Source organism: Stegostoma tigrinum, chromosome 2 (genome assembly GCF_030684315.1).
Source record: "Stegostoma tigrinum isolate sSteTig4 chromosome 2, sSteTig4.hap1, whole genome shotgun sequence".
Classification (NCBI taxonomy): Eukaryota; Metazoa; Chordata; class Chondrichthyes; order Orectolobiformes; family Stegostomatidae; genus Stegostoma; species Stegostoma tigrinum.
Genome location: NC_081355.1, coordinates 96,261,338 through 96,276,731, shown reverse-complemented (window position 1 = coordinate 96,276,731; position 15,394 = coordinate 96,261,338). Strand labels below are relative to the sequence as shown.

General features: G+C 41.9%; 1 long non-coding RNA gene across 1 annotated transcript; it reads right to left on the bottom strand.

The window, feature by feature from the left end:
* Positions 1 to 1,305: 1,305 nt before the first annotated feature.
* LOC132206793 (uncharacterized) lies at positions 1,306 to 15,187 on the bottom strand. The gene is made up of 3 exons (XR_009443165.1): positions 15,094 to 15,187; positions 14,016 to 14,145; positions 1,306 to 1,448 (listed from the first exon to the last, which is right to left on the bottom strand). It is a non-coding gene; the product is annotated as an uncharacterized LOC132206793 (long non-coding RNA).
* Positions 15,188 to 15,394: the final 207 nt, after the last annotated feature.

The following is a 15,394-nucleotide window of genomic DNA, read 5'->3' as shown; positions in this document are numbered from 1 at the left end:
ATAACTTTTCACTTTCCCTCAATCCACAACCCAACGGACAGCAAGGCAAGAGAATGTAATACTGGGGATCTAGTCCACAGCTCTTATCCAATGACATCATTAAGTGCTTCCAGATTCAGACGCAGTGTAGAGCTCCCTCTACCAGAGATGAGCCCCATCATTTAAAACGTGAACTGATACAAATTGGACAAATTTCAATTTGCTCAGCAAAATCTCTTTTGTTTTGCATGTATTTGAACAATTGGAAACACGGGTGATTTATTGTTGGATTGTGAATAGACTAAAAAAAAGGGTGATTTGGTGATGGGAGAAGCTGTTTGATCACATGTGGCAGCGCTTCCAGATATGAAAAGAAGTAGAAAGCAAACAAGAAAAAAAATCCTCAATTTTAACTCCATTTGAAAGCTTCAGGTACTAAGACTCTACATCTGATACAGAGGTTTGATGTGCAATCTCTGTCCTAACCATCACTGCTGACTGCACCCCACACACAACATATCATTCTTTCCCCAGGCTATCCCATTGTAATGGTACTTTTAGAGTGTTTTTTTAGACACATAGCCTGAGTAAATTCCATGTCTAGAGATGCACAAGGCAGACAAAAAAAAACTTCATTCTCTCCAGTCTGTAGCCAATATTCTCATGTTGCTCCAGTCTCTGTTGACCAATTGGAGATCACTACTGACTAGTCTTGGATTGTGCACAATTTGCTCAAGCTAAGCAGTGGAAAGACTGAAACCTGAACCAGTTAACACACACACCATTTGCTGAGAACTGGGAAGCCGAGTATAACATGCCAACTTCTAATAGCTCCCTTTTGTAATGGAACTGCATTTATTTTTCTTTCTTTTTAATCACCTTTGTTTCAAGATTATCAAGTTTATCCTGGCATGGACCTCCTGATGGGTTCCAGTTCCATTGTTTGATTCGCCTCAACAATGTGCCACCACCCGTGGAATATGAGAACTCACAATGTTTTCCTGCTGGCCTTTTCCTGTGTCAAAAGCCTTCTTTGTGGATGCCATCCAGGCAACTCAGACCAATGTAACCAGGTCCCGACAATATTTGCTGTTCTTTCTGCACAGTTCCTCCAGTTACACCTTGTCTGGGTTCTCCTGATGGGAAATAATGTAGTGCTGAGTCATACTGAGAAAGAATTCACAACATTAATCCCCAGTTTTGCCTGAGTTAATTGATGGCTTTAATAATACTTTTATTATTAGCAGCGATAGAAAATGTAAATGTGTCAGTATTGCTGAGGACAGGGCTGGCTTTGTGGTAAAGCTTGCTGATGTTCGGTGTCTAACAAATGCATGAAGAATATCCACTTGGGCAAAAGACCAGACGATTCTAAGTAGATTCGGATCTGTGCAGAATTAGCTGGACTTTCAAAGGTGTTCGTGAGAAGCTTGGGAGGAAAAAAATGTTGAGCAGCTTCAGCCATTCTGCTAAGTAAAAAAAGGTCATATGAGCTTTCCACAGCATTGTTCAGTTGCAGTCTGACCTCTAGCAAGTTGTGAAACGTCTATGGATTCTTGCCCAACAACCCCACTGCCTCTTTTCACAAATTATTGACAGGCTACTATCCACCTTAACTAAGTGACTCACATGCTTCTAATTCAGGAATGCATGGGTTCAAGACTTGCGTCAGGGTTAGAATCAAAATCAAGCAAGGTCCCATTGTACTATTCAGATGTCCCCCGTGTCCTGCTTATTTCCCAACCAACATCACAAAGCAAAAATTCATTTAACTCATTGCTGTTCAAGTCACATTTAAATGCAGAACATGGCTGTAATATTTTCTCTACATCACAAGAGAAACTTTATGTCAAAGCTATCTTTTTGACTTTGGGACATCCTGATGCTGAAAAGTACACATTTGATAGTAAATATATTTTGTCTTTATATGTGCATTGTTGTAAGTGTAATGCTTTTCTTCGGAGCTTCTAAAAAACAAACTTGAGAGTTAATTTTAGTTGAGTTTGTTTCACCCAATGAAAACACAACTTGAATTCTCCTTGTTCAAGAAGGGCACTAGGGATGACCCAGGTAATTATAGACCTGGGGAGAATAAAACTTTGCCAAGTACAAATCTATACAGAAGGAGAAAGATAACTTAAAGGGACGTGTTTTAACTCTAGCTATCACTAACAGAAATTAAAAATTAAATGGAGATTATTTTCGATGCAGTACAGTTCTTGTACTATTAGGAACAATTTGACGTCATCTTTCTTTCAGCATAATGATGGGAGCAATCTGCACAGACTTTCATCAATATTTTCTGCTTATGGATTTAAGAGTGAGATTCCCTCGTTGGGAAGAAGTACATGGCATATCTTGATTCCCACTTATTCCCCCTAGCCCGAGGCCTTTGAGGCCTGCATTAGAGGTATGTGGATAATTACCGTGCTTGGATTTGATTTTTTTGCAAAATAGGAAGTGCCTGGTAAAGAGGCTGAATCCATGTAGATAGAAACTTTGGAAGCGAATTGTAATGGATGCTTTGGCTGAGAATTTAGGCTTTTCAAACATGTTGGTCACAACATGGTTCCCCATTCCTTTATAAATTAATTTCCGTTGTTGACTTTCTACTGTAATGTACAAGGATTATAACTGATTTCATTCTCCCAGTTGGCGATAAAATATCCAGTTTTTAGGTGTTACAGTAATCTATGAATTAAAGAAAATTGGACAATGTTTTAGAACATAGAACATAGAACAATGTAGCGCAGAACAGGCCCTTTGGCCCTCGATGTTGCACCGACCTATGAACTAAGCTAAGCCCCTCCCCCTACACTATCCCATCATTATCCATATGCTTATCCAAGGACTGTTTATCCAAGTCTCGCTGCAACCTGCAACATTCGTCCACACTGTCCACCACTCCACCGACTTTAGTGTCATCTGCAAACTTACTAACCCATCCACCTATGCCTGCATCCAAGTCGTTTATAAAAATGACAAACAGCAGTGGTCCCAAAACAGATCCTTGAGGCACAAACTAGTATCCGGACTCCAGGCTTAATATTTTCCATCAACCACCACTCATTGCCTTCTTACAGAAATCCAGTTTCTAATCCAAATTGCTAAATCTCCCACAATCCCATGCCTCCACACCTTCTCCAATAGCTTACCATGTGCAACCTTATCAAAGACTTTACTGAAGTCTATGTACACCACATCAACTGCCCTTCCCTCATCCACATGCTTGGTCACCTTCTTAAAAAACTCAATGAGGTTTGTGAGACACGGCCTGCCCTTGACGAATCAATGCTGACTATCTCCAATCAAATTGTTGCTTGCTGGATGATTATAAATCCAATACTTATAGTCATTTCCAAAACTTTTCCTACAACAGACATAAGGCTCACAGGTCTATAATTACCTGGGTCATCCCTACTGCCCTTCTTGAAAAAGGGCACAACATTTACAATTCTCCAGTCCTCTGGTACTAAACCTGTAGACAATGAGGACTCAAAGATCAAGGCCAAAGGCTCCGCCATCTCCTCTCTAGCTTCCCAGACAATCCTCAGAAAAATCCCATCTGACCCAGGGGATTTACCTACCTTCACGTCTTCTAGAATTGATAACACCTCCTCCTTAATAACCTTAATCCTTTCAATCCTAGTAGCCTGTAACTCAGTCATCTCCTCTACAATATTCTCCTGTTCCTCAGTGAAAACAGATGAGAAATAATGATTTAGCACCTCTCCAATCTCCACAGGGTCCACACACAACTTCCCACTTCTGTCTTTGACTGGCCCTATTCCTACCCTAGTCATCCTCTTATTCCTCAAATACCTATGGAAAGCTTTAGGGTTCTCCTTTATTCTACCTGCCAATGTCTGCTCATGTCCTCTCTTTGCTCTTCTTAACTCTCTCTTTAAATCCTTCCTAACTAATCTGTAACTCTCCGTCACCTCATCTGAACCATCTCGTCTCATTGTCACATAAGCCTCCCTCTTCCGCTTAACAAGAGATACAATTTATTTAGTAAACCATGGTTCCCTTACCTTATCGCTTCCTCCCTGCCTGACAGGGACATACTTATCAAGGACATGCAATATCTGTTCCTTAAAGAAGCAATTGAAATCTCTTTGAGATTCTCCCATTTTTCTGATCGTTTTGTGTTGTAGGCATATCTCATATGGGACTAGAGCTAAATGTTCCTGCTATGCCTGATCCCATTACTAGCCTTTATTCCTTCTTGTTAGGACATTATGGGGGGCATCGTCTCTCACCTCCACCTGACCAAATATGAAGCTGGATCAGGGAGCAGTGTCCAATTCAGCATGACAGCCAAACATGGAGGCAAGAGGGCTTATAGGAGAAACCAATGCTGTGTTGAGAGAACGTCATCATGAATGGTGATGCTCAAGAACTCTAAGCTACTCAAAATGGAGACGTTCCCTGCAGCAATGGGAAATAAAGGCTGCCAAGGTATTATTACTGAGGAATATGCCTTCACTGGATTGCTTGAGGCTGTGCATAATTCCAATGGTTTCCTACTGATGATTGAGTGGAGGCTTTCCTGCTCCTCTGATGCTACCTGGCCCGCTGTGCTCCTCCAGCTCCCCACTGTGTTATACCATAAAATCACTTCCAGTTGCAGAGTTCAGAAAGCAAGTAATATTGAAACTTAACTCTGCCGATCTGTCTGCCTCTCTCTCTGCAGAGGTGTGCCCAGACCTTCTGAGTTTCTCCAGTACTTTCAGTTTGCTTCTCAGGTCTCCAGAATCCATCATATTTTAATTTATCTTCAGATGCTTCTTAGGCTCCAGCTGTGGGGGAGGTAACATTGGGTCCAGAAGAGGCCATTGGTGCCACTAAGGTCCCTCGAATTAATGGGCCTCATTAGCTGGCAGGCAGCATGCATCTCCTTGAGCCAACCTCTAGCCAGATCACTCCGAAGTGGGTACACAGTGACTGGGCGACCTGATGAGTTAAATATTCCAACTTTATTTCTGATCCTGTTTCCTGACCTGAATCTGTGGTACTGGAGAAAGTTAGCCTCTCATTACACATCAGATTATTTATATTAGTTGGTAGTGGAAGGACACCTATAGAAATATCTGCACAAACAATTGTCTAACGATAATAGACCATTGTTACTTCTCTGGAACAGTGACTGCAGGTGTATAATGAACTGCCAGGGCTTCCAGGGCTTTTTCCCAAAGTGACCCCATTTTGAGGCTTGACAATTCTCATGCCCCTGATTACGTTCAAAGTACTGGACAATGAGCTAATGCTCAGATAAAGACCACTTTTCTTCTCCGAACGCGGGTTAATTCTCTGTAGATTGTAACAGACCAGTCAGTGATTTACTCAATGTCTTTACTTCAGTGATTTCCAAAGTGGGAAGTTGCAAGATCTTGTTTAATTACTTCTGAGCCCACAAGACCAGAGTGGAAGAAGTCATCCTTTAATGCAAAGAGACTGCCTTTGAAAGACACTTCCCTTTTGTTTGTATGTCTGTTAATATGACAGGGTAAATAATGTCTCCTTGTATTTAGTGGCATTGTTACCCAGCATACTCACTATCAACAGCATGAAGATTGTTATTGCCCATAAATCTATCAGGGTGAGCAACTTAAATACTGTGACAAAATGTGTAGCTTAAACTTTGACGATGTTGTGACATGTAATTCACTGCCTATTTGGCCAATGCCTTTACAACTTGTACAAAGCACAAATCAGGGGGAAAAAAAACTCTATTTTCCTACATGTGTACAGTGTCCCAACTCTGAAGAAACTTTGGAAGAATCATGAATGAAAAAGCACCACATTCACCAGCTCATACATTCCCTCCCTTTACTGTGCTCTGTGTCTGCAGTGCCTATCGACCAAAAGCTGCACTGCAGCATTAGCTAAGGCTCCTTCAATAGCACCACACACCTCTGCTACCTACAAGAAAACTAGAAAAGTTTGAGAACACAATCTTTTACAATTTCCCTTCAAGATCACACAACGCCCTGACATTGGACGTAAATTGCTATTCCTCCATTATCACTGAGTTAAAAATGAGGGACGAGTAATAAAAACTGGGCATTACAATTAAATAAAGAAAGGTCCCAGTCTCTTGTGAGCTCTATCCAGTAAGTCCTTAAAAAAATAATTACATCTATATTTTGAGCACCAAAACCTACAGATAATTATACAACTGCCCATTCAGGTGTGCACTAATTATAACTTTTAATTTTTCACTAACTGATTCAAATTTCAATTTCATTTAAATGTTTGTGTAGCTGGATAATTAGAAAATTCAGGGGCTGGTTATCTCCATCTTTTCGTGTATTATCCCAGGTTCGGGTAAGGGTCATCAACTCAGAATTGTGAGCCATGGACAATAGTGGGACCAAATGATTATGGCAATGGTGTAAAATATAGAACCTCAGGGACATTGGCGGCTTATAGTGAAAGATCCAAGGGGTCAGCTGCTAAATTTCCAAGCCCAACGGGGCCCGCATTAGGGTAGGCTCCCTCCACTCCAAATGATGTAGATGTAGATGGAGGGAAAGAAAGAAGAAGAGTTCTGAGCACAACTTGGTACCATAACTGACACATCACTGTGAATACATTTTCACATTTGCAAATATATGTGTATTTTCCTTCATCAACTTTCGTGTTTTAAAGTCTGTCTAGACACAACTGCAACTTTGAAATTGCATCCCTAATTCTGCACAATGCTTGGTGGTCTGACGCCTCCATCTATTGAAGTTTCATTTTCTTCCCACTTAACCTGCTCCAGCCACAGACATGGCGAGTAGACATGTCAAATCTAGCAGCACAGTATCCCTCCCTTGCGAATTAGCGTGCTTCTGACTGTCAGCCACCTCCTTATTTCTGCATTACCTCTTCCCCTTCCAAACTCTACTTCCCCCTTATATGTTGAATTGCCTCCTTCACTCTTGTAAGGTCATCTACATCCCAGCATTCTGCTTCCAGTCTCCACTATTAAGTAGCCTGCCTCCCTCCCAGAGTAATAAGCCTTAATGATCCCAAGTGACCAGACTCCTGGGACTGATTATGCCCAATCCCTTTGACAGACTTAGTCAGACAGGCCTGAATGATGAGTGCTCCGATTCCTGACTAATATCTGCGCAGTTTCTGGACTGTGTCCCGGTGACTCCCCAGACTGATTGAACTGAGACCATGAGGCTGACCAGGCTGTAGAGGTCTGAACCTCACCTCCAACCCCAACCCTGATGTGACCATCTTGAGTAGCCAACTAACTGTGCCCAAGCCTTTGGACAGATATGGGAGGCTGCCATTGGCTTACTATGCCAGCAACCAATCACTTCACTTGAATGAGGACTACCCTTAGAAGTTGAAACATGGCTGCTTGTTTGAAGCACATGCCATGCCATTTGGCACATACATGCTACCAAGTGTACAGATGTGTGATTGGTGTGGCACAGTAAATGTAAAGTTGCTATAGTCTTACCAGACTATGGTGCTGCTCCCTCATTAGAAAGGAATCACTCAAGTGAGGGAACAGGTTGAGAAGGGGAGTCTTTTGGCTTGCAAACTCTGCATTGCAAACCAGCCATATAAATAACTGTGCTAAGTGACCCCTGACTTACAGCTACAAGTCTACACCCTTAACTGCTGTCAACCATGACTGCTGCTTGGACAGGACAATGAGGCAAGACATAAATTTGTTCTGAGGATGGGACAAGATCAGATTCCCTACAGTGTGGAAACAGGCCCTTCGGACCAACAAATCTACACCGCCCCTAGGATCATCCCACCCAGACCCATCCCCCTATAACCCACACACCCCTGAAGGCTACGGGAAATTTAAGCATAGCCGATCCACCTAGCCTGCACATCTTTGGGCTCTGGGAGGAGACCGGAGCACCCGGAGGAAATCCACGCAGACACATGGAGAACATGCAAACTCTGCACAGACAGTTACCCGAGGCTGGAATTGAACCCGGGTCCCTAGCGCTGTGAGGCTGCAATGCTAACCTCTGAGCCTTGTACCCAGCCGTTGTGATGGCGTAGTGTAGCACATTATCTGCAAGGTATGAATCTGTGATTGTGACAGTGTCATTCCCAGTCTTGTTGCTATTTAAGCTGTTCAGCTTGCGCAGGTCTCAAATGCCCCAGAACTGGTCCCAATTCCTCAGAAATCTGATATCCTTCCTCCTGCACCAGTTTTCTAGCTTTGTACTCAATTGGTCAATCCTCTTATTCATATGCTCAGTAGCCCTTAGCTGTGGGATTAATCCTGAGATGCCTGCTCTCAAAGTGAGAAGGATAAATCAAAGCAAAACTCCTCCAAATCTACTTTAAGGATTGCACCATGTTCCTTACAAAGCAGTCTGCAGCTGCTCTGTAACATTCTTGATCCTGGCCTCAAGGAGGCAACACAACATCCTGGAGTCACAATTACTGGTAACAGAAATGCCTGTCTGAACCCTCCCAGTCAGGATAGTGTACAGGAATGAGCTGATGGTGCAATTGTGCATAGGTCCATTGTAGACCTGCCACTAAACATGCTGCAATCAAGCATGAGGAGTCTGGCACCACCTTTACACGGTGCCTTAGGCAGATTTTGGAGACTGTGTTTTCCAGTGGATGCAGCAGCTGAATCCATGACAGCACGTTCAGGCACAGCTATGGTCTAATGGCTGATATCTTATTTTCCATTCCAGCACAAATATACGTCAAATGGAGTCAGGCAATCTCAGCCTGTTACCATGTTTACTTATACTGCTGCTGCCGTAACTGCATTGTTTTAAAAGGATCTTACAAAGTCTTGCATTTGTCCACTAGTCTTTCTTCCAACAGGCGGGAATGGTGATGAATAATTAAATAACTTATTGGAAGAGGAGGAAGCTGCACAAATATCTCTCTCCTCAATAATGTGAGAACCCAGCTCATCAGTGCAAGAACTAATGTGGAAATATTTGGACGAGCTTCAGCCAGGATTGTTGCAAATAAATCCAACTTGATCTCCTCCGGAGGTCCCCAGCGTCATAGATGCCAGTCTTCAGCCAATTCAATTTACTCCATGTGATATCAATAAATAGTTGGAAGTACTGCATGCTGGAAAAAAGCCCCCACAACATTCTGGCACTAGCCCTGAAGATTTGTGTTCCAGGACTTGCTGTGCCCTAGCCAAGATGTTCCAGTACATCTACAGCATTGACATCCAGTCAGCTTTGTGAAATTTCCCCAGATATGTCTTGTCCACAAAGAACAGAGCAAATTCAACCTCGTCAATAAGAATTCCATCAATGTACTCTAAATCTTCAATAAAATGGTAGAAAGTATCATCAACAGTGCTGTCAAGCAGCACTTGCTGAGCAATAAGTAATTCCCTGGTCCTCAGTTTGGGCTCCACCAGGGTCAATCAGCTTTTGCTTTCACTCCAACATTAACTGTGATCCAAAGGACTGAACTCCAGAGGTGAGGTGCTTCCCCTTGACATGAAGATTGCATTTGATCAAGGCAATAGTGAGATTGCACCTGGAGTATGCCATGTAATTTTGGTTCCCTTACTTGAGAAAAGATGGGATTGCATTGAGACTGTTCAGCAGAGGTATATTTGATGAATTCCAGGGATGAGGAGTTTCATCTTATGAAGACAGATTGAAGAAAGGCATTTAATCTCTGCAGTTTAGAAGCCTGAGAAATATAATTGAGATATAAAAGATGCGAAAGGGAATTTGAAAAAGAGATAGAGAGGATGTTTCCTCATTTGGGACAACCTAGAATGAGAGGTCATAGCCTTAAGATAAAGGTTAGCAGTTTGAAAACGCATGAGAGGTTACTGTTGTCAAAGGCTTATGAATTTATGGAACTCAGTGCACCAGAAAGAGATCAATGTCAGGACACTGAGTAAGTTTAATGAGGGGTTAGACAGATTTTTAATTAGTAATGGGTTGGAGGATTATGAAGAGTGGGCAGGAATGTGGAAGCTGAAATCATATCAGTCATATTTTATTCATTAATGGGATGATAGCATCTCTATTTAGGACAGCATTTATTGACCATCTTTAATTGCCGAGAGAGCAGTTAAAAGTCAATCACATTGCTGTGGGTCTGGAGTCACATGTAGGCCAGACCAGGTAAGGATGGCAGTTTCCTTCTCTATAGGATATTAGTGAACCAGATGAGTTTTTCTGACAATCAACAACTGATTCATCGACGTCACTTAGCCTCTTAATTTCAATTTTTTTATTGAATGCAAATTCCACCATTTGCCTTGGTGGGATTTGATCATGAGTCCCTAGAACATTACTTGGGTATCTGGATTAATAGTCCAGTGAAAATACCACAGGTCATTGCTTTCCCTGTCGAGACAATTTTAAATGATGGAGCAGGCTGGAGGGGCTAAATGGCCTCTTATTTCTTATGATCTTATATTCTAAATGTGGCATCAAACAATCCTAGAAAAGTTAGAGTTGATGGGAATTAGGGGAAAACATTGCCATTGGTTTGAATTGTACATAGCATAAAGGAGATAATTGCATTTTGGAAGTCAGCCATTTTAGCTCCAGAGCTTCACGTCATGTGTTCTTTAGAGTAGTATCCTATGTCCAATGATCTTCAGCTGCTTCATCAATGACCTTCCCTCTGTCATAAGGTCCGAGGTGGGGAAGTTTGGTGATAACTACACAATGCTCAGCACCATCAGCAATTCCTCAGATACTGAGGCAATCCATGTCCAAATGGTAATCAGAGATATGGGAACTGCAGATGCTGGAGAATCCAAATAATAAAGTGTGAAGCTAGATGAACACAGCAGGCCAAGCAACATCTCAGGAGCACAAAAGCTGACGTTTCGGGCCTAGACCCTTCATCAGAGAGCTTTTTTAAATGTAACGGAGGACGAGTTGGGGTTTGGGGCCAGTGTAGGTGCGGAAGAGGGGTTGTTCCATGTAACCTACAAAGAGTCTAGGCCCGAAACATCAGCTTTTGTGCTCCTAAGATGCTGCTTGGCTTGCTGTGTTCATCTAGCTTCACACCTTGTTAGCATGTCCAAATGGAACAAGATCTGGACAATACCCGAACTTGGGCTGACAAATGGCAAGTAATGGTCATGCCTCAGAAGTTGTCGGCAATAAGCATCTCCAGCAAGAGAGATGCTCTTTGATTTTCAACAGCATTTCCCATACTGAATTCCCCACTGTCAACATTCTTGAGGTTACCATTGACCAGAATTAGTGATATAAGTACTGTGGCAACAACAGCATGTCAGACTCCCCAAAGCCTGTCCATCATCAACAAGCCATGACCCAGGAGTGTGATGGAACAGTCTCCACTTGCCTGGATGCCATGAGCTTTAACAACATAGAAGAAGCTTAACGCCATCCAGGACCAAACAGTCCTGATAGCATATATGTGAATATTCACTGCCTCCACTTCTGACACACAGTAGCAGCAATGTGTACTGTCTATAAGATGTACTGCTTAAATTCACCAAATCTCCTTAGACAGCACCTTCCATACCGATGACCATTACGATCTAAAAGGACAAAGGCAGTGGATACATGGGAACACAATTACCTATTAGTTCCTCTCAAATCAAATTTTCATGCTGATTTTGAATATATTTCTATACTTTAGTGTCAATGGGTCCTTGAATTCCCTCCCTAACAGCATTGCCCGGGCACATATATGTTCAGCCATGACCCAATCAATTTTCTGGCCATACTTGATGGGCCAATTTTGCCCACATATATTCCTTTGTCTGTGATTCAAAAAGGCAGCTCTCCACTAAATTGTCAAGGGCAACTTAGAGATTGGCAAGAAATGCTAGCCTAGGCAATAAGATCACATCTCCTGAGTGAATAAAAGAAAGTTTTGGGCAATTGAGCTTCTGCTCGGGCGAGGGCGTGACATTCTCTTCATGGAGAGCTGATAAAGAGATCTCAACTTTCAGAGAGAGCTGATGTTTCTCTATTAGCTTCTTACTCTCTTGATAGTCATGCCCATTATGTAGTTGTAGTTAATACTAGCACACAATAAACCATGTTATTGAAGATCTCTTTAGATGCTCTACTACTAATCACTAGAGCAGCCCAAGCAAAAGGAGAATCGGTGGCAATGAACTACCTTAAACAACTCATAGTACTACAACACTGGGAAGTTAGAAAATGGTACAATGTAGCATATTTGGTCATTTGGGAAATTAGCTGATGGAGCAAACTCTGTCCACTGTTGAGTAGTGAGATTTCAACAGAACGTACACTGATGATGATGTATAATGAAGTAATGATGTTACTAGTGTCACATGACTCTGTTCAAAGAACCAAGAGGATAGCAGAAACTCGAAAGAGATTTTAAGTTAATGCATGTACCTACTAAACTGTAAGTCGGGAGTTCTGACAGAAAGTGCATCAGGCATAAGAAGTAATGCTTTGAGAAACTAAATAGAGTTAGACTGCAAACACTTGACACAGCATTCACCTTCATGAGATAACAAAGTGTGGAGCTGGATGCACACTGCAGGCCAAGCAGCATCTTAGGAGCAAAAAGTCTGATGTTTCAGGCCTAGGCCCTTCATCAGAAATGGGGGATGGAGCGAGGATTCTGAAATAAATAGGGAGAGGGGGGTGGCGGACCGAAGATGGATGGAGAAGAAGATAGGTGGAGAGGAGAGTATAGGTGGGGAGGTAGGGAGGGGATAGGTCAGTCCAGGGAGGATGGATAGGTCAAGGGGGCAGGGTGAGGTAATTAGGTAGGAAATGGAGGTGCGGCTTGAGGTGGGAGGAGGGGATAGATGAGAGGAAGAACAGGTTAGGGAGGCGGGGAGGAGCTGGGCTGGTTTTAGGATTCAGTGGGGGGAGGGGAGATTTTGAAGCTTGTGAAATCCACATTGATACCATTGGGCTGCAGGGTTCCCAATCAGAATGTGAGTTGCTGTTCCTGCAACATACGGTGGCATCATTATGGCACTGCAGGAGGCTCAGGATGGACATGTCGTCTGAGGAATGGGAGGGGGAGTTGAAATGGTTCGCGACTGGGAGGTGCCTTCATGAGGATAGTTTTCATCTTCCTACAACTGCCTCTCCGCCTTGCTGGTGCCTCTTAGACAGACACTCCTTACTTTACCAGTGCTGAAGCGGCACTTTTTGATCTGCCTGTAAGACATAATTTCAATGCATCATCCTACCATCCTAACCAAAGTAACATCTGGCACGACTGCAGTGTGGACATCATTTTGCAAAAAAAAAAATCCCACAGGGAATTCAGAAGAAACATTTTTACCTAAAGTGTGGTGAGAATGTAGAATTCGCTATCACAGGGTGAGTCTGAAGTGAGCACCACAGATGAATTTAAGGGAAGGTAACTGAATATTATGGAAGAAAGAATAGAGGGGTGTATGCTGATTGCATAGGTTAGGGTAGATACAGCAAGGTCCAAGAGCAGTGTGAAATGGTGGGGCCAGTTTTGTGAAAGCTGGCTGACCAGAGTGGTACACAAGAAAATAATAAATAATGGTTTAGTCTTTTGAAGAATGGAATGGCTGTGGTTGCATTCTTTAGGTCTGCCAGTGGATACCTCATATCAGGTAATAAAAACAAATGAAAGATGACTTGTTTCATTAGATGCAACCTTTTGATAATAAAAGTATATTTTTGAGAGCAAAAGGCCACCTCCTACCACACTTTAACAGCTGCCCTGCCACTAACCACCAAAATGTTAATAACCTTTTGCGCCAGTACAGAACATGTTGCATATTTTGGATGGTGAGGAGTTGATATGGTGCCTTTCTGGTGTCAGTTCTTTCTTTGCCTGGTTTCCTTTGGCACAAGGTCTCGCTCAAAAGAGCATTTTCAGTAATATCTTTGGTCAGACAGTTCAAGCAGTAATTCTTCAATACACATTGATATATGGGACTGTAGGAGTACTGAGATATACATCATCAGTCACATGACTCTTCATCGTACTTTAGATTTAAAGACACAGTCCCAAAACATAATCACACAATCATCTAATAAACTACAAATTGTGACCATTAAAGCTGATTTTTCTGCTAGCTATGCATTGCAGCTTACCTTGGGCTCTGTGACCCACTGTACACAAAGCTTTCAAAAGCTTCTGCCTCCGTGTTGATTGTCTCACATGGAAGACAATTCTTTCCTTATACTCAGAAACAAACATTGCAGTTTTGTGAATTGTTTAATTCTGAAAAAAAAAGGTGATAGCATGTTTTGGAGGTATTTTTCTCTATTCAGAGGGTAAAATCTATTTGCAGATGATTTTTCTCTTGATATCCAATATGGAAATAGAATAAATACAGCTGACAAGCATTTTGGGTGTTATAACACAACATGCTTTGATTTGATGACTGAGCTTCAGCTTCCACAAAGTTACATACTTGAAGCTTTGACTTGAATCTGAAACCTTGGTCATGATCCATTACTGACTGATGTAACTGGTCCAAATTTGTGCCGAATGTTAACCAGATCTCAATTGTTTCGATTCTGCCAAGTCCCCACTACTCTTGAAAGCCTACATTAATGTTCCAACAAAAATGTTTGTAGTATAGACAAGGTTGCACAAAAATAGTGCCTGCCAATCACGTACTGCATGGCTTGTCTTGTATCTCTTACTTATTTTGACGTAGTGTACTGCATCTTCCACAAACAGATGTAAATCATTTAAATTCCCTAGCTGTGATAAGCCTGGTACAGTGCCAGTGAAATGGTAGCACTGATGGAAAATGTTGCAGCCTTTATATCAGGGACAGAGAGCAAGAGAAAAGTAGTCCTTTGAATTTAATTATTACATCAATAAAGCACAAACGGGTTCATGGAATGGCTGTCTATGACAGAAAGATCCTAACTTATTATATATCTGCAATTATTCCATTATTAATTATTACAAAGTCAGAGTGTAATTGAGATTTATTGAATTAAAGCAAAACAATATGCTCTTAATTGGCACATTTAACAAGAAAATGCTGGAAATGTTCCAAAGTGCTTTGCCAGGATGATGAGATAATAATAGCTACAAAATGAAGAAAATGTTAAAAGAGGTGACAGAAGGAGTGGCAGAAGGGGTGGGTGTAAGGTCAGCTCATGAAGCTGGCAAAAGCTGTAACAAGGTAAAAGGATAATGAAAAGGCTTTACCTGAATTGGGGGCCTTGGTATCTGAAACATAAGAGGCAAAGGCAGGCGAGTTCATTCACAGAGCAGAGTGAAAGAGCAAAAGGTATGAATTTAGATATGAACTGAGAAAAAGATTGAGATTGAGGGAGGGATACACTATAAATAGATTTCTGAACAAGGTTGAGATCCGTTAGCATGGAATGCAGTGGGATAAAATTGGCACAAAGATCATTTGCAAAATGAATGTTAAGTGACCCAGATAAGATTAGATAAGTTGAACAGAACATAGTTTTGTCTGAGTTAGAGTTTGTTTAGTGTGTGA